The sequence below is a fragment of the Megalops cyprinoides genome, chromosome 2 (genome assembly GCF_013368585.1).
Source record: "Megalops cyprinoides isolate fMegCyp1 chromosome 2, fMegCyp1.pri, whole genome shotgun sequence".
In the NCBI taxonomy this organism is placed as follows: domain Eukaryota; kingdom Metazoa; phylum Chordata; class Actinopteri; order Elopiformes; family Megalopidae; genus Megalops; species Megalops cyprinoides.
The window spans coordinates 33516041-33539457 of NC_050584.1; the positions used below are offsets into that span (position 1 = coordinate 33516041).

The window sequence follows — 23417 nt, forward strand, 5'->3', positions numbered from 1 at the left end:
GTGACATTCACACATGAGCTGTTGGGACATGGTGTTTGGTGCCACGTGAATGAAATTAACCCTTCCTCCTGAGATAGGCTGCTCCTCAAAACCCAAGGCTAGAGACTTTCAGGATGCAGCTGCATTGTGCACATTCTTCCTCTCTCTGTCACTTGTCATGCAACTGTACAATGTGCTGCTACAGTTTAAAGTTTAATAGTGAAATGTCATGCCACAAAACATGCAACACACACCATGTGTACCTATTACTGTACTGTTAATACAACTTTGAAGTAATGTCAGTCCTGTTGCTCTTTCATGATGTGCAGTGTTGAATGTTTTCATAATGGAATGTTTAGAAGGTAAGAATGTATGAACGCTAAGCTGATGAGTAGAGGCCTTCAGAAAAAAGGCTCAAAAAAAGTTTTCAAGTTTGGAAACTTGGAAAAACTACAGAGGATGCAAGATCCTTGAACAATTAGGCTTATATTCCAATTAGAATATATTACATACATATACAGGAAACCCTTGTCATTTACAACATTCCTGTGAGTGGTAAAATTAAGGTGTACTTACTTTACTATACTTTGTCAATACTAAAAGCGCAGTGACAGATTTATTCCATACACCAGCGTTTCCCAAACCTCTCCTGGAGGACCACTTGTCCGGCATGTTGTCCCTTGTCCCTGCTCCAACACAACTGATTCAAATGATCAGTTTGCTATGAACTCCTGAAGCTGCTTAATAACAAACTGATCATTTAAATCAGCTGTGTTGGAGCAGGGAGAGATCTAAAACATGCAGGACAAGTGGTCCTCCAGGAGAGGTTTGGGAAAAGCTGCCCTACACACATGCAACAACATTTTCAGCATGAAAACCATTTAATGGCAAATCACCAGTGATGGGTGTCTCCTGTATTCTAAGTGGCATTCTAGCACCCAGTCTTGGCTGCTGGTCATAAAAAAAAAAAAACATAATTGTTAAGACTGAAATGCTCAGTTTGGGGCAAAGGTCACATTCTACCTTGAAGTGATTTTTTTCCTTCCTCATCAATGGTTCACAGAACCAGCTCCACTGCCTCCACAATATGGAATTATTTTTTGTCATTTCCAGTGCTACAGCAGTTTTTAACTTTCAGTAAGGTTTACTGGAGAAAAACAAATGGTGTGGACCCCACAAATGGTAACCTCTGGACTTTTCATTAGAGGGCACTGAATTATATACTCTTGAATGTAACTGTATTGAGCAGAATGGATATTCCATCCTAATTTTGTCCTCCAGAGTCTAAATGAATTGAACAGGCATGCTTGCCCGTGAGCCTTTAGTATTGCACTGAATTGTAATGCACACATCAAATCTCCAAATACCAAAACAAACAAAACAAAAAGGTGGCAGCCTCTCCTCAGCATTACATAGATGCATCATTGGGACACAATGACTCTAGCATTCACTCTGAAATGCAAGGAGACCAATATGGAGAAACAAAAACGGTGACTTTCAAGAAAAGTAAACCTCCAGCAGTCTGTGTTTATGTTTGTTTCTGAGTTTTAAAGGTTCTGAGTGTGCGTTTAAAAGCCCTTGGTAAGACCAGAGAATGAATGTAAGGCGAGGTGGCACATTCAGAGTTCCAAGATCAAATGTCTGCAAATAGGTTTTACTTTGCCTCATATCAGCAGCTTTTTTTGGACCCCTTATAACAACACAGGGATTTGGGAAGTCACCATGAGGTATCTGTACTTGTTTATATCTACAGCACTGAGCATTTGGGTACATTTGTGGACTCTGATTTTGCCATGAGGTTCTTACATTTTTGAGTATCCATTTTTCTGTGATCATTTCTCTTTGCTTTGATGTTAAGTAGAGCTTTGAGCAGTTCCACCATCCAACAAGTGGCTGGAAGTATTGAGAGCTTAATTAAGACTTACACGGATGTCCATTGGGGAGACAAGAGTTTGATTACTGTACAAATACAGTCATTCCAAACAAGTAAAGCACTCAATGCGAACTTAACCATTCATGTAAAAGAATAAAAAACATATCTGAAAGATCTGTTTAAGCATACAGAAAGAGATGTTACAGTGAATATTAAATAGCAGTGCTTTGCTCAAGGAAGAGACAAAAGGATCTTTCCTTCTCCAATCTCATACCATTTGCTCTATGTTGGGTATATCTGGGCAGTCTTGAACACCTATTCAACTGGGACAGCAGTGCAGGCAAGGTGCTTAGCCTGCAATAGTTTCAGCCATTATCCAGCTGCATAAATAGATAAAACGATAACCTACTGTATGGAAGTCACTTTGGATAAGAGTGTCTGCTAAATGACAATAATGTAATGTAACTGTCAAGAGGTGTGTCATTGCTGCTAACTTCTGATGCTCTTCAGCACTTCTGACTCCTTAAAGATGGCTACCCAGCACAAAATGGTTGCTGGCACTTTACATGTTAATGTCTTCTCCGATTCCATGAAGGAAACAGCAGGCAAAGGTAGAAGTAATAGGATTTAATGTAGCTGTAAGGAACGGCATAGTCGACTTTAATGATAGTGTGGTGTGTTAATCTAATTACCTTTCGCTTGACAGTACACAAGGCATGTGAATCCAACGCTGTTTACCTTGAGGGTGGCTACCCTGTTTGCTTTAAAGTCTTCACCCTTGTTTAATTCCTTCTGCTCAATCTGATGCTGTGATGTTTTGCATGCATCAAAGCAGAACTTGTATGCCAGATTTGCTGTATTTTGAGATTCAACCATACACCAGGTACCTGTGCATGTTTTTACCAAGCACAATGTTTTAATTGCTGTGACAGTTCTTGTGATGTTGGCAAACATTGCTGAAGCCAATTTAAAGGTGCTCTGTTGAGGCCCATTCTTCCTTGCTGAGGGTTCATTGGTTTAACTGCTGAGATAAAATTCAGCATTCAGGGGTATGAAATTTTCACGCAATTTATTGCTGTAATTCAGTTATAACTATTAATAATTACATACTGTGTATGACCTAAGCACACATTCTTTTAATAATTTTTCATTTAATATTAAAACAAAAGTCAGACTGTAGGGGAGAATCAGTCTCAGTCTGGTATTTTCTTGTTTCAGTGCTAGAGGCCAGCCTTGCCAGCAATATAGGAACTTAACCACTGGTTCCCTGTCTTTATATGAGAAGAACATGTTCTCTGTATGTTTGCTTGGCTTGTTTCCATGTCAGAATTAATCTCATAATTCTCCTTTTCCGCAGTGAACAAGCTGACATGGCACTATTTTTAGTCACCTGATATATACCAACCTCTGAATGTGTTTTAACATTTCATTGTCTATTCTTAAAAGCTGCATTTGCTATTCTGCTCTTTAGAAGAAGAGAAGGTAGTATGCTTTGTTTTGACATGCCGTACTGGGAAATAATCCTGCAATAATGTGAATAAGCATAATTTCCATTGATTGTTTCTGAAGATTTGGCTATAATTTCATGGTACATATTATATTCTTTATAAGAAATTGTTAAATGGGGTTTTGGGTTGTCCTTGCATCTCTCTGTCACAAGTGATTTCAGGTGAATGGTAAGGAAACATATCTATCTTCAGGTAACAGATCAGAGGTCACAGAGGCTCTTGTACTTTTAATTTGTGGACTCAAAGTCAACATGTCTTTTATGTGTTTTTTTTTAAATGTATGGAATATTCACTCTCCTCCAGGGCCCTATCAGTTGGAATATTTCAGTGTTAAAGGTCAGACACAGTCTCTTACTCAGCCACTTGTGCATTGGTTTTAATGATACTTTACATAAAGGCTTTCCTTTCTGCTCACCAGAGCTCCTGTGCTCAAGTTATCAGATAATATCATTTTGTAAGGAAAGAAACATGCAAATACTTAGCAATATACCATCTACTGCTCTGCATATTACTATGCTAATTTAACTCAATGTAATGCTGTAAAGGAGATGCTGCACAGAACAGGGCCTCACTTTAGGAGTGGTGAGGTGACACAATCAGTAATCAATCAGTTAATTTTAACATTTCTGCCTGCACACTCTGTCTTAATCCTGTTGCAACATCAGAAAAAACACTGCTTCTTAAACATGCCAGGTACAGATAGATTTGTAAAACTGGTTTTATTTATTAGTAAAAAAGCTTTAGTCACAAAAGCACTGTATTACAACTATGTATTGAAACAATAATTCTCCTGATTTGCTTTAGATTTATGTAGAGCTGTAGACATGTTTCAAGTAATTTTTAGCCTCTTCATGTAAGTAACACTAGGTTGTAGCAGGTGCAAACTGGGCAGTGAACCATAGCATAGACTAAGTTATTTTTCTGACAAGAATAGCTGCTGACAACATTTTAACAGCTAATACAGTTTGGTACTGTGGCTGACCTAATTATGTGTAGCTACTCCAGGGGTAAGACCAGAAAAATCGATTGGTCATCATCTACCCTACTGTTATTTCCATGGATAGCTAATACACAGAGATATGTGTATTAGCTATCCATGGAAGATGTAGTTGATTTAACCAATATTTACTTGCCGTTGTAAGTAATGTAAGTAATTGATTGCTGGATTTAATTTTCTACCTTCTGTGGTAAGTATACTTTCCTTTTCCTGAAAACATTTTTGGATTTCCCCACTTGATTTGAACAGCAAATCTTGTGACACATGATTTTGCAGCAAATCAATGATTCGGAAAATATCAGGTCCTTAAAGTACAGGGGGCTCAGCTTTTTCAGGAACAGGAACTCACAGGCCCCATGCCTTTAACAGCTGGAGGAAAAAAACTGTGCAATAGCTACTTATAAACCTCTAATGTGATGTCGTACATTTAATAAAAAAGGCAGTGGAGAATGACTGAAATACTTTATCTGCCTGGTCTGGGTTCAAAAAAGATCAATCTGCTCATTCAGAATGTTATATTCACAATATGACTACCAACAACCATACCCTTCATAGAGTGACTGACAACATGAAACAATATTTTGACAAACACATTTGACCTATTCTTTGAAATGATCATGTAAGAATAAGGAAGAATAAGAATCCTTTAGAAAATTAGGCATTGGTCATTTGGTACAGCCTTGGTACAGCAGAAACTGACTGGATGGTAGTTTTGCTTTTCCCATGATGCCTAGATCATTATGCTGCATGGTTTCTAGAAACATGGAAGAGAATAACTTTAATCACTCACTGCCTTCTTCAGACAATGTTCAACAAAGCAACATCCTTACAGGGTCTTAGACTAGAATTAGAGATATGTTTCTATCACAAGAATCCATGACAGCTCCAGGTCTCACTCACTTCTTTGCACTGCCCCCAATTTTCCTCAAAATGTTTGCACTCTTAGATTGAGAGATTTACTGTTTGTTTTCAAATAAAGTCCTACTAACGGATCTCCTGTCAACAATTAAAAAAATAAACCATGATTAACGAGAGTAATTAAAGTAAGGTGCCAAGTTTCAACCAAGAAGGAGACAATTATCAGTTTGAAAAAGAGAATCATTTTAAGGGTTTGATTGCTTTATATTTTCATGCTTAAATCTTTATCGCTAGATAGCAATAAAGATTTAATGATTCCCTGTTATTGAGAATTTTTTCGAGTGCAAAACTGCAAAGAAAAAAAAAGTTTAGAGTTTCAGGCAGAGAAATAAATAATGATGACGTCAACATGCTGCCTTACTTCAGCTATGAAGACCACTATTAGATTTCTTAAGCTAATCAGTTCTATGCCATGGATCATGTCAATGTGCTTGGTGCCAGCAAAGCGCTACCAAGGGCCAGCGTTAACAGGAACAGTTAAGTAGTTAACTTTGTTGAATAGGGTCTCCAACAGAAGCATTAAAAGGGCCTGCAGAGACCAATTTGTCATATCAGCAGGACATTTTACACTGGTGCAGTATTTACAACATGTTAGTAAAAGCAGGAAATGCATTGTGTGACTTTCCAATGATGAAGCATACAGTCCATGTGTGTGTTGTAAATCTTATATTTCATTTTTTTTCACTTTGCGCCTCATATTTATATTGTTTGATATTATATATAAAGGATGTCATTAACTAATACAGACAATATTAAATACATTAAGGCATAAACATATTTACATGTTTTAGAAAAGATTGTCAACTTGTCAGGGAAGGATGCAGCTAAAAGAGACACTAAATAGTGTTGGATGGATTAGTTTTCAGATGTAGGTTGCTCTACACAATGTCCTCACTTTGACTTTGGATGGCAGCTTTTCAGAATGATACTTGATTTAATTTTGTTTTCATTTTTTGCATGAAATCAATTAGTTTGTTTACATTCATGGGAAATCGTGCTTTAATTGTGTCTCAAAATATGTTGGGGCACATTTTCTGTGGAACAGGTTTGTACAAATATCCTGTAATTACAGTGCAGATTTATTTTGTCAGTCTCAGCACTGTATGTCTTAGGGTCATACTACTTGTCTACTTCATTTGTTTGCTGGTTTGGTTGAGTGGACAAATGTGGACTGCCGTATAGTAGTGACCATGAGAAAAGCCATTTCTTCCACCTAATGTATGTGCATGCCATGCTTTATTAATAGCATTACCTCCTGCTCACCTCCTCCCTTATACTTTCCCAAGTTACTGATCTCAAGCAGATCAATCTAATTGGATGAAGAGATCATGTGGTAAACTGCAGAACAAGCACAAAGTGTATCAGTCTCTGTTGTGTCCTTACAAAACCTTCTGCAGCGGCTTAGCGCTGACCTTCTGATTCAGCTCAGGTACTTGTTTCAGCTGGGGTAATACCATGTGCAGCCATTTTCCTCATCAAATTATGGCTTTTGAGGAAGCTTAAAAACAAAGGTGGCTTATCTACATTTATTTACATTTACATTTATTCATGTGGCAGATGCCTTTACATTACCTTACAGTACAACACAGACAAATGGCCATATGAGGAGTCAACAATATTAGAATATATATACTCTGAACTACATATATATATATATATATATATATATATATATATATATATATATATATATATATATGTGTGTGTGTGTAGAGAGAGAGAGTGAGTTCAGAACTAAGTGTAGTATAAACCTGATGCATGTGACCCTGAGATATATTGAGTATTGGGCAATATAATATTGGATAAAGCCGGTGCAATCAAATGAAGTCAGGTGAGCCGTTTTGAGATTATGAGCCGTTGTGATAAGATGAGATCAGATAGGCCTCTGGTTTCAAACTGAACAGTTGTGCATATTTACATGCTATGTGTGTTGTAATCAGCATTTTCATTCAACAGTTTGGATCAGATGATTAGTTTTTAAACAATCAGCATCAGTATGTGTAGTTGCATGTGTGATATTAGCTCAAACAAGGTGACTGCACAGATGGTAAGGTTTTCAGTGGTCTTGCAAAAATAAATAAATACACTGCAAATTTGTTTGTGCATTTTTGTTCAAACCTGATCACAGCAATCCGGGCTTTTCAGATGCCAGAGATCTCAGACCTAAATCTGGTGGTAAGAATCCTTAATGAAACTGTGAGCCTTGCAGAGTTGGTGTGCTCCGTGACATTTTTAGAGCACTGCAATCTTTTTTTAAGTGGGGCGCAGGTTTACCTTTCTAATGCCCTCATCTCAAAGCATAAAATCTACCTTTCCAGAAAATGTTTGCAGTTATTCATGCATGAGAATGCATTCTGATTGTCAGAATGCCAGTAAAAAGCTCAATCCTCTTTCTGTTCCTTTGCTAAACGGCACACACAGGAAGGCAATATAAAAACCTGTGTTGTAAGTTAGACTTCCCCAAACACTGTTCTGTTCCTGTGCAATGTCAATACTTTTATTCATATTCAGTTTATACCACTATGATACTTTGGTGCAAATAGCCTACCAATGGTAGCATTAAACCCAGCATTATGTAAGTAAGGGTCTGAGTAATGATCCGTTTTGCTGCTGAGGGATAATCAATCTGTTGGCAATCCATTTAAGACCTGAATCCTAGTAAACAGATCAGTGAATTAACCTATTCCTTGGATGATGGTAAAAGATTATAGCAGTTGACCAATGGCATGGGTAATACAAATAAGATTTTACATAAAAAGTGTGATTACACATGGTATTTTGCTATCCCACTGCAAAATTCTTAGATTAAGTTCACTTTAAGGGACCTTTCTCCCATTGTTTTTCATGTTTTTAAGGGTTTTCAAGTTTGCTCTCATGTTTCAAAAGAATTGATTTAAAATCTCAAAAGTCCCCAACTGCAGTTAGAAAAAGAAGTGCTCTTAGTATGTAGCGCAATGAAAAGGAAGTGGAGAATGACTATAGAGAGTAAGAATGGGATATTAAGTAGATGAGCAAAGTGTTCTAGGTTCAAAAGAGAATGTAAATGACCCTTTTTAGCCAGTATTTTGCCTTCAGAAGTAATTATTGGATCATTTTAGCTACCTTTAAACTTAGTGGGGACTTGGCTTTTGAACTTCATTTTAATTTGCAAAGTTAGGTATATATCAGGAGAGAAATTGTACAATTTTGCAAAAAGGATTTTGTATGCGGATTTGTATGTGGCACTACTAACAGTTAGTTTCTGCAGTTAGATAGCTGCTAATTATAGCCCCACAGAATCTGAGTAATAGTGAAACTTCTCTAAAACAGTGAATATGTATTATATGTGACCATATATAATTACCACATATTTGTTCTCTGCTGCATATATTGCACAAATCAAGTAAATTCAGAATCAGACATTCTGTGAACAGAAAAAAAGTCCTTTAACTGCTGTTCTGCCAAATACCCTTTCCCCTATATAAATCATTCTAAACAAGAGACTGAGGGTCAAAGATAATCTTATTAGGCATATTAGAAGCGGCCCTCGAAAATGTGACAAGACTTGCGTATCTTGATAAAACTGGCATAGTACTGGAAGATTATGGGTGTGCTGTTTGGATACATGTCAGTTGGTCAAGGAATTTATTTGGGACTTTTTTGTGGTCCTCCTTTATGAAAATGCAGAGAATATGATCCAGAGGTACAGTATCAGCTGTATTTCTCCAAAGTACTTGAAGTTCACTGAAATTATTTGTGAGACCAGAGAAATGTAACAGTTGCTGTCATTTGTTTCAAAATTAGAGTGGTTGGCTAAGGAGTTAGAATGGTAATTTGCTAACCCTTTTCTAAACATGTTTAAACTAATTCCATGTCCCTGATTTTTATGCTAGGTAAAAGCTGCATGCAGAACATAATACATAGTGAGAGGTGTCTCACTGAGGTGTAGTGAGGACTGATCACTCCTATTTCCATTATACATCACTCTTGGTAAATAATCCCTAGACATGATTGATCATTATTGTGTGCAGTCCTGGGTCAATCTGTAGTCATTTGAGCTCACATCAGTGAGTGGACAAAAAATTCTGCACACTGTACCGGTAAGGTGTGTCACACTTGTGGCTGGTTCTGTCCAATGGAGACAAGGCATTCACAGCAAGGAATTTTAGGCTTCAACCTATTTACATTAAATGCATTTTTAGTGATTTTTTTTTTTGTTTCAACCTGAATGCACTCAACTGTAAACTGTATTTTTTATATGTATTGCTTTGAAACAGTATTTGAAATGACAGAAAGGTGTTGCTGTTCGAAAATGTACAATAACTGTGATTGTGAAAGAAAACCTTTTTCTTACTTCACAAAGGAAATGAATTCAAAGCAGTTGTCCTGGACCACATACTGTGAGCCACACAGACATGAAGACCAATTTGCCTCGTGCCTCTGAGCAAAGTGCTGCCAGCCGAAGCTGCTTATGCCAGTTGGCAGAGCGTCTGAATGTGCACGGCCTTCACGTGCCCATTACAGGTATTAATTGATATTAAGTCCCTTGTGATCCCAGAATGTGACTGAATGCAATTACCTACTGACCTAAATAATTTCATGGCCGAAAGTCGCAATCCTCAAACAGCTTGCTCTTCTTGGCCCGTAGCCACACAAACCAAACCCCCCAAACCTCCCCCAGACCCACCTGCCAAGCTGTGTTCCTTGTCCCCTCTGCAGGATTGACTGTTTGTAGTGGAATAACTGTGCTCCTCACTGAGTGAACATGAGCACGTGTATATGTGTATCAAGGGACCAGAGGAATGTAATGCACGGCCCTATATTTGGAAGCTGTTCACTTTAGTCCTCTCTCCAGGTGTGGCACTCTAACCTGGTTCCTAAAGGGAAGCGGCATGTTACGGCGGTTAGGGGATAAGCCGGGACAAAAGGGTAACTCTTGAGTTGACCGTGTCCACTCCTTATCTGGTTTGAGAAGTCCACTAAAGCCCGAAGCCTGAATGAGTTCATTACCGACCACTGGTTTTTCGGTTTTCCTTTAATAACGTACGCGCATTTGTAGAAGCCCCTCATGTAATAAATTTTTTAAGTAACATGCGGCTTGAAAAACATAGTGTTGTAACATTTCAGCTGTAACCGAAAGTCTTTTGATCTGCATTCTATGTTTGCTAACAAAGAGTGAATGGAACTGGCAGAACATTCTTTGGTGATTGTAGCCTTGTGCTGACTTCATACAACAATGTCTACCTTTGAAAATTCTACCCTTGAAATTCTATGCTTGAAAAGGGGTATCTCCATTTTTGACAATTTTGTTGTAGATTTTCACAGTTACACTACTGTGCATTGCATTTGTGGTAATGTTTTGTTCAATGCAGGGAGTCCTTTGAAAAGGTGGAGAGCTGATGTGCTGGGTCTTCATCTGCATTTCTGTGCATTGATCCTTAAATATGACATGAGCCCCCTTAGCTTTCTAAGCAGATTATATGTTTAGTATAATATCCGCTGATCTGCTGTTATACTTTGTCCATTGGAACATATTGTACAAACACGATGTGCCTGTGGTGCAGATTATCGGCCAGGTGAGACACCTATTGCCGTGATCTGTAATAGGCATTGCCATTTTTTCTGTTCCGTTTCCGTTTCACGGAATGGGTTCACCATGCAATTATAAAATGTTATATGAAATTTAATCTTAGTGAAAGCTTTCAGATGGTGAGGGCAAATACCCTTGCACCCTTGGCTCCTGCTAATTTGCCCCAAAAGGCTTGGGATACACAATGAAATGAAAGGCCAGTCATTGCCTAGAATGACCTTTGTGAACTAGATTAGACAGAGATAGGATTGGAACTTTGCACTGCAGATTTAGTGTCACCACTGACACATAGAAGAGGTAGGGGTTAAGTGTCTCATCACAACACAGATGCCCAAATTTTTCCAAGTGCCCTTTAATCTGCAAGTCTGCTGGCTCCAACTTTCTAGTGATGCTGAGTTTATGTGATTCGAAACAAATCAAGCTACGATGCACTCAACTCTTTAGTTGGTCCCTTTGTGGACAGGGGTGCTGAACGCTGTCCTGACAGGTTGTTGTCAAGTGGAAGCCTCTTGGTAGGGGTGCTGGGTTTGACGTGTATGGTGAAATTTAAGGTTCAGCTGCTTTAGTTCTATTCCAGGGGCAGCTGGGGTTTTGAAGAGTGAGCTGTAATGACATAAAAAATGCAGGTGAAAAATGTGCTCCAGGCCTCAATGAAGCAGGGGTTAGGCAGTCATAAAGATCTTATCTGTTTGTGTGCTTGTTTGTGCAAACAGACTTCCCACTGGCATCACACTCATCATTTTTAAATTACAGTGCTTGTACTCTCATTCACGAGTCCCATTTACAAATGGTCACTGCGGTCTGAATTTGGAAGTACAGTAAGTGCTTTTATTGCTCATTGGATTGATACCTACATACTTGTGTATTGCTGCCAGACAGGATATGTGTGGTACATGGGAGATCTTAACTGTCACAGCAATGATTGTTTGAGGTCAGATTTTGTAGCCATGTAGTACTCTAAGCCTAATTTTGGTTGGTCTTCATGAGCAAAAAAAGTATTTATTTACAGATGTTAAGTATTTGAGAATTTCTGTCAGTGAGGTCTGGTTATATTTTGGGGTAATATTGTGGGGAAAAACCTCTTTAGAGACCAGATATGATATGATATTCGGATGTTTTCAGTCATAAGGGTGTATTAAGGAGGCCTTAGATATTCTTACAGCGTAACTTTATTTTTTAGTTAGCTGCCTAACATTGTGTTTTTGGTATTTGATTATGCACTCAGTACTGTGTCTTCTCTTTCACTCATCATGAAAGAGCCTGCTTTGGTTTGTTGTCCAGGACAGGGATGGTGCTCCTCTGCTGGAGCGGAGATGGACAGAACGAAAAGGGGATGTATAAACAGGAAAAGGCAGAGTCTTCGCCCTCAGGCTGCCGTTTCTTCCTTATACGGGAGCGGAGGCAAGGGGACCACTGTTTCAGCACAAATTCCTCACATAGTGGGAATTCCATTGAGCAGGGAGGAGGGAAACAGGAGACTTTTGCAAGAGAATAGAATTAAAGAGGGGAAATGATATTAAAAAAAAGACTTCCACATGTGAAACTGAAGTTTTGAGTGTGGCTTGTGGTGTGGGCATTAAAAACATGCGATTCTTAATCTCATTTCTTTGTAGCCATTCAGTCACATTGATAGCCATTGCTGATAGAAAGTTTGCCTGGTCTTTTTATTTGTTGCCATGAAATGGATTTGCAGTGTCTCCTTTTCCCCCCGGGGACCAGTGATGTGTATGACGAATGCAACTTGTGCACCAGCTTGGCAGAACTTGGTGAGGGGGAGAGATCAATGGCAAGATTCAGGGAGAGACACCTGGACTGGCTCTTTCCTTGGGCCAGACAGGTTTAGCGTTGTGTCTCTCCCAATTGATGCACCCACATTGAAATCAGGGACCCAGAAAGTAAGCTACCAATGTACCAGCCATCACTGTAGCTGTTCATGAAAGCACTCACAGTTTGAACCCCAGGATTCCTCTTACAGTGGAACTCCTCAGTTCTGCATCCAGAGTGAAGTATCACAAGCTTTTAGATTTGAGACTGAGAACTCAAACTCGTGTTGACAAGAGGTCTTATTCTACATGGGTACACTTGTTCACACGAGGCACTCAAGCCCATTCTAATGTTTGTGCAGTAAGTACAGTGTTCAGTCTGAAATGAATGCACGTAATTCTGCACTGTCATCATGGTAATTCTGCACTGTCATCATGTGTGGAACTGTAGCTGTTTAGTAGGTTTGTAATATTTGGGTTGAAAGTAGGGCGGTAATGTTCATGTTTCTGTAAAAATAACATGACAAGTACTAGGGGTTAGTGGTTTGGTGACCTGCATGTGGTGGACTAATGGATGCTTCATATGTATTTAAATGACTGATTATTCACTTGATTTTATGGCAGTAGCAGTTACAGATAACTTTCTCCTGGTGTTAGGATTTTTTTGACAAATGAGCCCATTCTTTTGAAATGCAGTCTTTGCACTTTTGTGATTAAGGCCTGACACGTGAAGAGACTCAAAGGCTCTAAGACCTGTAGAAGTGCTGTTGTATTCACATTCTGATATTTCCCTTAATTGATCTTTCATTGAATAAGTCCCTTTGGAGTGCCTTTAATACAATTAAGCAGAGTGAATTGAGAACATGGTGTTTAAAAATTTTGCCAAATTAAACTGCAGTAATGTTACAGATCAGGGTTTGTTAGGGAGACCAAAAAAGACCACATTAGGGATTTTGTGCTCTGGAATTATGCAGGCAACGCACATTTGACCATTAATTTGATTACAGTGGAACTGAAGCTTTGATGTGATCTCACAAGATTTTTCAAAAGCAAACCACCTACAGGTAGTTTATTTGTAATATGTATGTACTTGACTGTCACGTCACCACTTCAGTCATGCACAGAAAACACTTTCATCAGATCGGGTGCCAGAATATTGAAGTCTATCAGCTTGTGATTGTTTGTAGTCTTGTGACTTTCAGCGTTATTGTGTTGCTGAGTTTGGTTTGGTCATTGTGAAAACGGTTTTAAATGCAAATGCCATGTTGTACAAACTCAGCGAAGGGTACTGCCCCAGTTGGCAGTCACAGTATGCTGGTGGGCCAAAAGCTGCTCTCCCTCAGTCACTTAACCTGGCCATGCACTTTAGTTTCTAATGGCCTCCTCCAGCCCATTTTGCCAAGTCACCTGAGATTTAGTTTAAAAAAGTAACACATTCATACAGTTTACCTGAAACATTCCACTTTGCTCTCATGCTGTAAAAAAAAAAAAACAAACTTGGATATAAATATATTGCGAAGTACAGAAAAGGCCAAGGTGATCTCACTGGTATGTATTTTTAATTCACTTTAGTCCACCTTAGTAGCCACAAACACTCGAGCTCCATTAGCCCAGCTCTTAAAGGAGCACTTAAGATGCTCTGGCCAGAGTCAAAGTGGACCTGAGATCTTCCATGTCAGAGGATCTACATTAGTAGATGCTGACCCAACTTCTGTAAGAAGTGAACAGATACAGCTGAGGGCAGCAGAGCAGAAGGCCGAGGTCACAGAAATCCGTAGCCACCCACACAGTGTGAGGAAGATCATAATGGCTCATTGGACTGTCACCAGCTTTCTGTACGAGCTGCCCTGTGGGAATAAAAAGGGAGTGTGTAAATCTCACTATTGATCACACACACACACACACATATATATATATATATATATATATATATATATATATATATATATATATATATATATATATATATGTATATATATATATATATAATAAATATATAAGTAAATATATAAGTATATATAATATATGTATATACATTTTAATATATGTAAGATGTAAGTAAGTATATAAGTATATGTAAGTATATATTTTAAATTTGAAAATGCCCAGCCATGAGATGACTGCTCCCTCATACACGGAAGCCTGAAGACCTTTTCAATGAGTAAATTGCATTTCTTTGACTGATTAGCAGCCTTTGAAATTGTGTTAATGGCCTAATGTACATGAATTGTCTGATCACTTAAGTTTGATTAGCAATGTCCCAAATTTGAGTGGTAAGTGGCTTAGATAATGTGAGTATTTGTCTCTTTGCCTTTTTGTCGAAATGGGTTGCGCTGCTGAAAAGGGTTTAACCTAAATTATCTTAATAGAGTTGGAATTAAAGTGAAACTGCAGCCATTTATTTAAAGAAGAGAAAAGCCTGAAATTTAGGGGGTTGATCTCAGCAGATTAAGGGCAGATTTCCTGCACTAGAAGCTGGTATTCCTACAGTTTTGAAAGCAAAGTGTGTTTTTTTTTCCTCGGTTCATAGATCACATTTCACATTGGAAGGAAATAGCCTGGCAGAATGTTATTCCAAATGATGGCAATTATTATAATCATTACATAAGGGGCTCTCATCAAAGCTGAAGTTAGTGTCATAAATTTATCCTCAGCTATGGATTTCACTCATGGCTGGGGGCCATTAAGAATTTATTGGAGACTTTTAATTTATTTGGGAAGTCATTCCACTGACTTGGAAATTTGGCCCTGGATTTGGCTCTCCATGGGTTAGATTTGTCTAAGCTTTTTTTCGCTAGGAGCACATTTTGCAAAAGATTTTCCAAACCTGCTTATTTTCTCTGACTTGCTGCAAGGTAAGTATTATACAGACCAAAGGTGTCATACATACATCGAGTTTCACAGTTCTATCTTCCTTTTAGAAATAGTCCAGAATGGTAGTGTGCAAAATTTTGTAGTCTGAGATTAATATTGGTGGCTTGCCAGTGTGTGTTGAAGACATTGCTATTTAGATTTATGTCACCAAAGAAAAGTTCCTATTGGACAGACTGGTTATTGCTTTTGGCCTGTGTATTACAGGATCCTTTGATAAAATGGCCTCTCCTGTTGGACTTTTTTCCCTGGAATTTCATGTTGGGTCAGTTTTATTGCTCCTTCAATTAAAAAAATGACAACTGGAAGTCACTATTGGAGTAGGCAGAAGAACCGTAACTTGAAGTCACTATTAGCATAGGCAGTGCAACCACAAGTCACAGTTGCAGTAAATAGTTTTTTCACAGAGTTTGCCTCTTGTGAAAAATCTATAAAACTAAAACTATTTTAGCCACAGAGGACCAAAGTTGGTATCCCAGAACCATAGTGGATACCAGTATGAATAAAACTGAAAGGAGAGTCTTGTCTTAGCTTTCTTAATTTCATTTCATTGCAAAATGAAATGTAGATCTTGAGATGAGCAGACAGAGAAAAAAAAAAATCCACCAAATTGAGTGATGCCAATCGCATCGAACAGTGGTGTTCCTACTCCCGTTCCCTGAGGTTTTCTCAGTGTCTCAGGAATGTGGGAAACTGACAATGTTAATTTATCAAAGAACAAAAGCGTCCCTCGATGGGAAATCTGTGCATCTTTGTTTCCTCTGAGGCAAAGCAGTACCCCCGTACCTGTATATTTAAACAGGGTGTAGGATGTACTTGACAACAAAAACAGAAAACAGGCTCCCAGTTTTAATTTGTGTTCCCTGCTTTGAGTTCCAGTCAAAAGTTATCAGCATGCGTCTTACAAGTTTTTGTCTAACTTTTCGACTAAAAGCGGCACTTGGATTGGTCACATTTAAAAATACTATGTTCACTGTGTAACCAGAGAGCATTTGATGGAGAATAGGTAAAGCAAGAGGGAGAAAATGATATGTTTGGAAATTAATCTTTGCCACACAGGGTACTGAAGGTAATAATAGTGTCGATGTATCGTCCAAAGCTGCTAAAAGCTTTATACCTTTTTTACTATGGGGAACCTTCTCAGGCGTTACACAAAAACGGATTACATTAGAGGTGAAAAAAGAGAGGGACAGTGCGTATTTTTTAATTACCCTGAAATGGAAATCCCCTTGAATTCCCGGTTTACCTTTATCCTTTATTATGGGATTAGTTTAAATATTTGGTGGTGGTATAATAATAATAATAATAATAATAAGAAGAAGAAGAAGAAGAAGAAGAAGAAGACGAAGAATAAATAATGTGCTGTTCTAATATGTTTTTGTATTATTATTTAATATATTGATCAATTTGTACATTATACTGTATTTTAAGATGACGCATAGGATTTCCATTATTTTCCCCAATCTGGCTGAGGTGAGAGGATCATTCTAGGGGTATGTTGAAGCAGTTTTCTGATGTTTTTTTTGTGTGAATTCCATCACATAATATCAATGCCTCCGTTTTGCTCTGGCATTATGGTCATTAATGCACTAGATACTGTAGCCTAATGCTTAAATCTCTAAGCATAAAATCCAGTGATTTTCTCATTTAAATTGACTTTTACTGACAATTGAGAAACGTTTTGCCCCTCATCCGTATGAGACATTATACTTAATAATGAATAAATTGTATGTAAATTTATTCATGATGAGTTGATAGCTGAGCCTTGAAATACACCATTAAGACCATTATTGCTCCTGCCCCTAGTGTGTGCCATGACCAGCAAGGTCTTACATTTCTGTCTAATTCTGAGCTACATTGTACGCTCTATAGTACTGTGGAGATCAATGCCATTGAAGTTTATAGCTTTGATTCGCTTAGCAGCAAATCAGCTGCCTCAAACCAAACGCTTTCAGAGCTAGACACATGAATTTCAATTGCTGTCACCTGTGCAGAGCAGCAGACCAGTCAATCTGTGGCACGTCTCACTCGCACTTTGTGTGGCCTTGTGTTCATCTGCCCAGGTGCCCAGTCCCACAGTTACACGCTGTTCTTGCCAGTTGAAGAATTCGGTTAAGTCATGTCCCTGCAGCTCTCAGCCCATCAGATGCTGCTGTCTCTGTAAAGGCAAATGTTCCGGTTGTCTCTTTGAATGCAGAGGCAGATCCAATCAGCGTGTCTGTCTCTGGCTTTGAAGTTTTGTTTTGCTTTGTTTATCTTTTTATCCAGCTCTGTTTTTGTGGAGGGGGGGGGGGGGGGGGGTAGGGGGAATAAACTATAACTTAACAGTTGTTGTTTCTTTTATGTAACTGTAGTTACACATTCTTTAAGCTTACAAGTTGTCAGCAGTGGCTTGTTAATGCACTGAGTTATGTAAGCTGCCCATCCTGTCAAAATGGCTGGAGACCCAGAGGAAGGGCAGAGCGCTCTTTATTGGCCAGGATTCTGTGGCTGTCCCATAGCCGCTTGCCAATCCCAAATGATGCATTCTCAATTTCCACAATTTGCTTTGGATATCTAATAAGTGGGACATGTGCAGTTTTGAACATTTTTTTCCCTTTTAATGAAATGAAGCTTTGTCTAATTGGCCAGTATAAAGAGGGTTTTTAGTCTGAATACACAGCTGTAGTGTTCTGTACAAATCACTGCATCAGATGTAAACCTGAAAAATAACAGTTAGAAAGAGTGCGACTGTCTAATAACAGGGCTCTTAGGCAGAACAACTTTTAGATCAGTTTATGTACTGAGATTAATTTATCAGGTTATAATTACCACTATCAGCCTTGTCAGATTGTGTAGTGATGCCTGCTCTGCAATATCGCCATGGCAATGATGAGTTGTATCTTCCAAATTGACCTGCAGTCTCTTTTCAAGTCACTGTAATGAGGGGATTAAGATGTCAATCAGAATGTAACTTGGCAGAGACATAAGCATGCATTTGTGGTGAACGGTTCTGAGATGAGGTTAAACAGAAATCACTTTTTTCATTTACCATCATGGATAGTCCTGCTGTCATAATATCATCATCAAAGGGATTTTGTTGGTTTGTGTAGTGATGTGTAAATCTTGTGTACAGTATGACCTCTATCATTGTCCTGTCTTGGGCTGTATTCATTGTCTCTGTGCTGTGTAGCTGTTAAGATGTGAAACCGAGGACACTCATTTGAAGCTGTTCTAAATAATGTCCTAAATTAAATTTGTCTTTGCATGTAGCGATAGCACTAAATGCTTCGCACCTCTAATTGATTTTACAGATGGTTCCAGGGTGAGTTGTTCACAGTCACGCCTGCTTACGAAGCTGGTAAATTTGAAACGGGCAATATGAGGAATGCGTGTCTGCATTTCATATGCCCCTCAAACTAAGATGGTGCCCCCAGACTAATTATTTGTTTTTCCATGCTACTGTGATTGATCAGGTCTTACCATAGATGCATCCAGAATAAATCCACATAATGATGCCCTGTGGAGTGATTCCCGGAGGGATTGTTCTGGTAAAATAAGCATGCACGCACACTGGAACTCCTTCTACACTGGTGCAATGCTGCACATCAGTGTAGAAAAGAGTAAAACTAGAGCAGAGACATTTAGCAGTGTTTTATTTCTTTTTTATTCTTCATTTTAACATTGGAATAGTTAAATATTACTATTATCAAAGGATGCTTATATCTGCAATGGTTAAAAAAACATAAATTCTTTCAGTGTGGGAAAACAGATGGCCAAGAACCCCTATTAGAACATAAGCTGTTAATTTGTTGAATTCATAGTGTTATGGTGGTCCTAGATGTCTGCGCCCCAGCTGTAGAGTTCGGGAGAAGGTCTGTTCTCAAAATACGTGTAAAACCGCTGTCATGGCTGCTTCCTCTTTCAGTCGCACAAAAAGCCATCCACAGAAGCCTTTTGTAACATCATCAGACAAAGCAACTTGAAGTGTGCTGTGCTAGCTGACAGATGACAGTATTTGTTTTTTAGGGCATAGCTTTATATTCCAGTGGTTCCAGCAATGTCTGACTGCGAGTTTAAATTCCTTCTGAGAGCCTGTCTTGGCAGCTGATATGAATGCTTCAGGCCCTGGCAGACATGTTGATATTTACAGAACTATCACTGATATGGATTTCTGTGTGCTCAGTCCTCTATTCCTGAGTCCTGGCGGTCAGTATTTGAGTCTGAATTAACTGCCTTTCAGTTCAATCCCATTTACTGCAGCATTCCTATCATGAGATGCGGACCTCCCCTAACACGCCATGCAAGTAAGTTCACCTTTCTTCAGTTAGGAATGTGGTGCTCTCTCCATATTGGCATTTGGCATTGGTCTTTCTATGGCCAGATCCTTGCAGGGAATCAATATTGTGAGTGTCCAACCCATAAGTACCTATCATCTATCCAGCAGGATACATACTTATTTTCTGTGCCCTCCTTTGTGCGACAGAGGCAGCCACATTTGCCAGTCCTTGGCTATCCTTCAAAATTTGCCCAAACCACAGAGGCAGTGCTCCCTCATTTCAACCTCTTAAGCTCCTTGAAAGGTTAACTGCAGCTGACCCTGCCATTTTTCCCACGGCTAATTATGTCATGCAGAGGATGTGACACATCCAGTGCTGATGCCATTTGTGAGAGGTGTGACTGAAGCTTTCTCATGGAGGTCTCTTACTCTTCTCAGACATTATAACTGATGTGTAACCAAAGGATTTCCCATTGAAGATCTCCTTCTTCTTCTTTCCTTCCTATAGAAAACTGACTTTAGTGGAAATGGTCAAAAATGAGAGGTTGGACAAATCTGTTGTGGCACCTGTTCTTGACACTTGTCAAATGTGCATATTTGCAGAAAGCATGTTTCAGCGAATGGTGCATGGAAACAGTGGAACATACAAGCTTTGATTGGATCTCTCAACTTGGCATGGGTAGTTCTTTCATCTGAGTGTTTGAGGTACTATAGCATTGTAGTAAAAGACTGAACTCTTACTGGTCAGTGAAAATGCTCTAGTATTGCAAATTGGAGTCATGTGTGAAGGTGGTACGCAATATGTTTAATAAAGTCACATGTTTAATAAAGTGGCAGCATGTATTTCTTATAGTGCAGTAGAGTGCTTTTTTACTGTATTCATTCAGTCAGTTATACAAATTATAGATAATAAGGTCATACTGTACATAACTCAAGATTTACATTTGTTACTATATACCACTGACCTGGAATGTTATTTATGTTATAAGTTGTTTCTTCTTGGGAGTTCTGTTGATTCAAAATGTCACTTGCTGCAACAATCACTTCAATTGTCGTGGTAGTTGGAACTCCCCCATGTACAGCTCTGTCTAAAATGGAGGAAATGACCCTTGTTTTGGAGAACAACAATTCACCAGCTAGCATCCATCTGGTTCACCTGTCACTAGCCACTGCTCTAGCAGCATCTGGTCCAAAGGAAGCTTGCCTGTGTAGATAGTGAACTTCTCAGAAATGATAGATTCCCAGAACTAATGACAAGAAACCAGCTCACAGTGTTTTACAGACCAATAATTGTGATATATTATTCATGGTGTTATTGAGCTGTCTCTGCAAAGACCAGCTAGTTGGAGTGAACTGATTTAACAACTGTGGCAATTGAAGATATTGCAGGGGAGCATTTCTGGCACCACTTCCATGTCCACAGCTATTTGTTGCATTCTGCATTGGTACAGCATCCAAACCCTGAGAAAATATTTTCACCTTGATCAACTCACCTTAAGACCACCTCCCTGTCAGTGTTTTAGTTGCTTTTTTACGGTTATTGACAGGCTTTTTTAAAATGGATGGAAAATCTGTTATATATTCAGTGAGCCTCTTTCATTCATTCATTTGCCCATTCATTAAAATCAGGGCTTTTAAGACCCATACTTTGCTTCTGAGAGCCATGCTAGATTAGGTGCTTGTGGAGAAATCCCCCGCACTGTGGTCGCTGTGCGGCAAGAGGGGGCACCTCTGCCACCTCTTCACTCAGAACACCATGACACAAGCTGTGATTTCTTTCACTCACTTCTGTGTTTGCTGTATACCTTCATTTTTAAGAGGTAAAATGTCTTCTACAGTATATTTGCTTCCAGTAGCATTGCCTCTTGCCTTAAGATTTTACCTGCAATAAAGTGCTTTTATATTGACAGTGTGACTTTTTTGCAGCTTTCACAAATACTTTCTCCCCCAAGAAAGATCACCTTCCAACAGCTGTCCTTGGCATGTGAATTATTTTTAGTATTGCTACAGGTGCAAGTGCCAGCGGTTCAGCTTCCATTCAGCACACAATGGATCTGTCAAGGTTGCCAGCATTCTGTGCAGTCACTTTTACTAAAGAGATCACTTTTGGACACACTGTACAGATCCCCACATCTATGGGAATACCCTAAAATAACACACTGTGGGAATACCCTGCCCTCCCTGGACACCCAATTGCACAAAATGGAGATGTTTAAACTATTTCATGGCTTTGATTATTTTATTTGTCAGAAGCGCAAAGCAGCAACTATTAAAACAACCCTTTAAGCAAAGCCTTAATTGAGGGACCGTATAAAATGAGTGTTTATGGACAAAAGTGAGCATCACAAAGGGCAGTATTTATTGTCTCTGGCACAGTCAGTGTGTGAGATGGGGGGCAGCTCCACAGTGGAAACATGCACAGAGCCGGCTGCTTGTTTTACTCCCAGACTATTTGTTGCTCCCCTGCAATTTTGGCTGCTAGGCATCATATTCTGTCCATTTGCTTAAAGCACACATGGAACTGAAGAACAAACAGTCCATCAGCTATGCAGCATAGTCGAATTTTAAGAACAGCTCTGGGTGTCAGCAACATCCGTCACGTTTCACTGCTTGCTGACCCCTGGTTAAAATTTGACTCCTTTCATATAGCGAGGATTTTGTTGGTAAAAGAAGACAGTGGCTCAAAAACACAGAATGCTTTTTAAGTGTGAGAAGATGGACGTTCCAGTTGTTGGAAGTGTTTCTGTTTCTACTTCTGTGTCATTAAAGGTGTGGCTTTTCCAGGAAATTCAGCCCTATTTACTGTCAATATGAGGGCATATCCTGAAAATCTTCCCCATCTGACTCAGTTTTACATCATAGTGCACACATGTAATTGAACTGAGGCGACTATTGTATATTTTCTCTGCCCCTCTGAGAAAACAAGTAATGCTTTCCTCTCCTGTCAGCAGTCTGTGCATTATTGCTGGCTACACGCCACATAATTATTGTCTGTTGGATCCTGTAGGGAACCTGGCAGGGGTGGATGCAAACCAACCCACAAACTCCTCTGGTCAAAATCCTATTTAAATCTTCAGTCTCTCTTGCCTGCCCTGAAACAAACTTGAACTGCAGTGGGAAAGAAACTGGGAAGAAGTCTCTACATGAATGAATATTCTCTTTAAACTGATGAGCTTCTGTCTCCATGTCTCAGAGCCCAGCTGTATGGGTCCACATCATCCCTGAACCCAATCGCCAGCCAAAAAAAAAAAAAAAATCAAAACCATCTCCAGAGGAAGGATAGAGTTTGAATGGTTGATCCCATAAGAAAAAGGGGTTGCAAATAAAAGAAAGTGGAGTTCCCCAAAGCTTTACATTCAAGTCAGACAACACCAGGGCCAGCATCACTAAATACTCTATAGTCTATGCAGAGCAGAGCTACTGTCATGCATTTTTCATGAGTCCTGAGACTCCAACACATGGAAATATATGAAAAGGGGGGAAAAAAGTATCAAGAACTCATTCGACTAGCACCTCACATGGAGCCTGCATTGTTTTACACGCAGAAACATTGTTCTAACAAGGAGCTGTGATTAATTTATTGTGGCGTCTGTTACCACGGGGTTGCTCACATCATTAACATCAAATTTGACTCAGCTAGAGAAATGAGGCTGAAGATTTATTCATGCTCTCTGAATAAAA

The 23417-nt window shown here is 39.1% G+C and overlaps 1 protein-coding gene across 6 annotated transcripts in view; it reads left to right on the forward strand.

Moving 5' to 3' along the window:
* LOC118773416 (LIM domain containing preferred translocation partner in lipoma) overlaps positions 1 to 23417 on the forward strand; it is a 231883-nt gene that overhangs the window by 69012 nt on the left and 139454 nt on the right. The window contains exon 1 of one of the 6 annotated variants that reach the window (XM_036522345.1): positions 11625 to 11662. The exons of the other annotated variants lie outside the window; for them this stretch is intronic. The gene's annotated coding sequence lies outside the window, so the exon portion shown is untranslated. Of the gene's footprint in view, positions 1 to 11624; positions 11663 to 23417 lie in introns of those variants that run through there. 6 annotated transcript variants of the gene reach the window in all.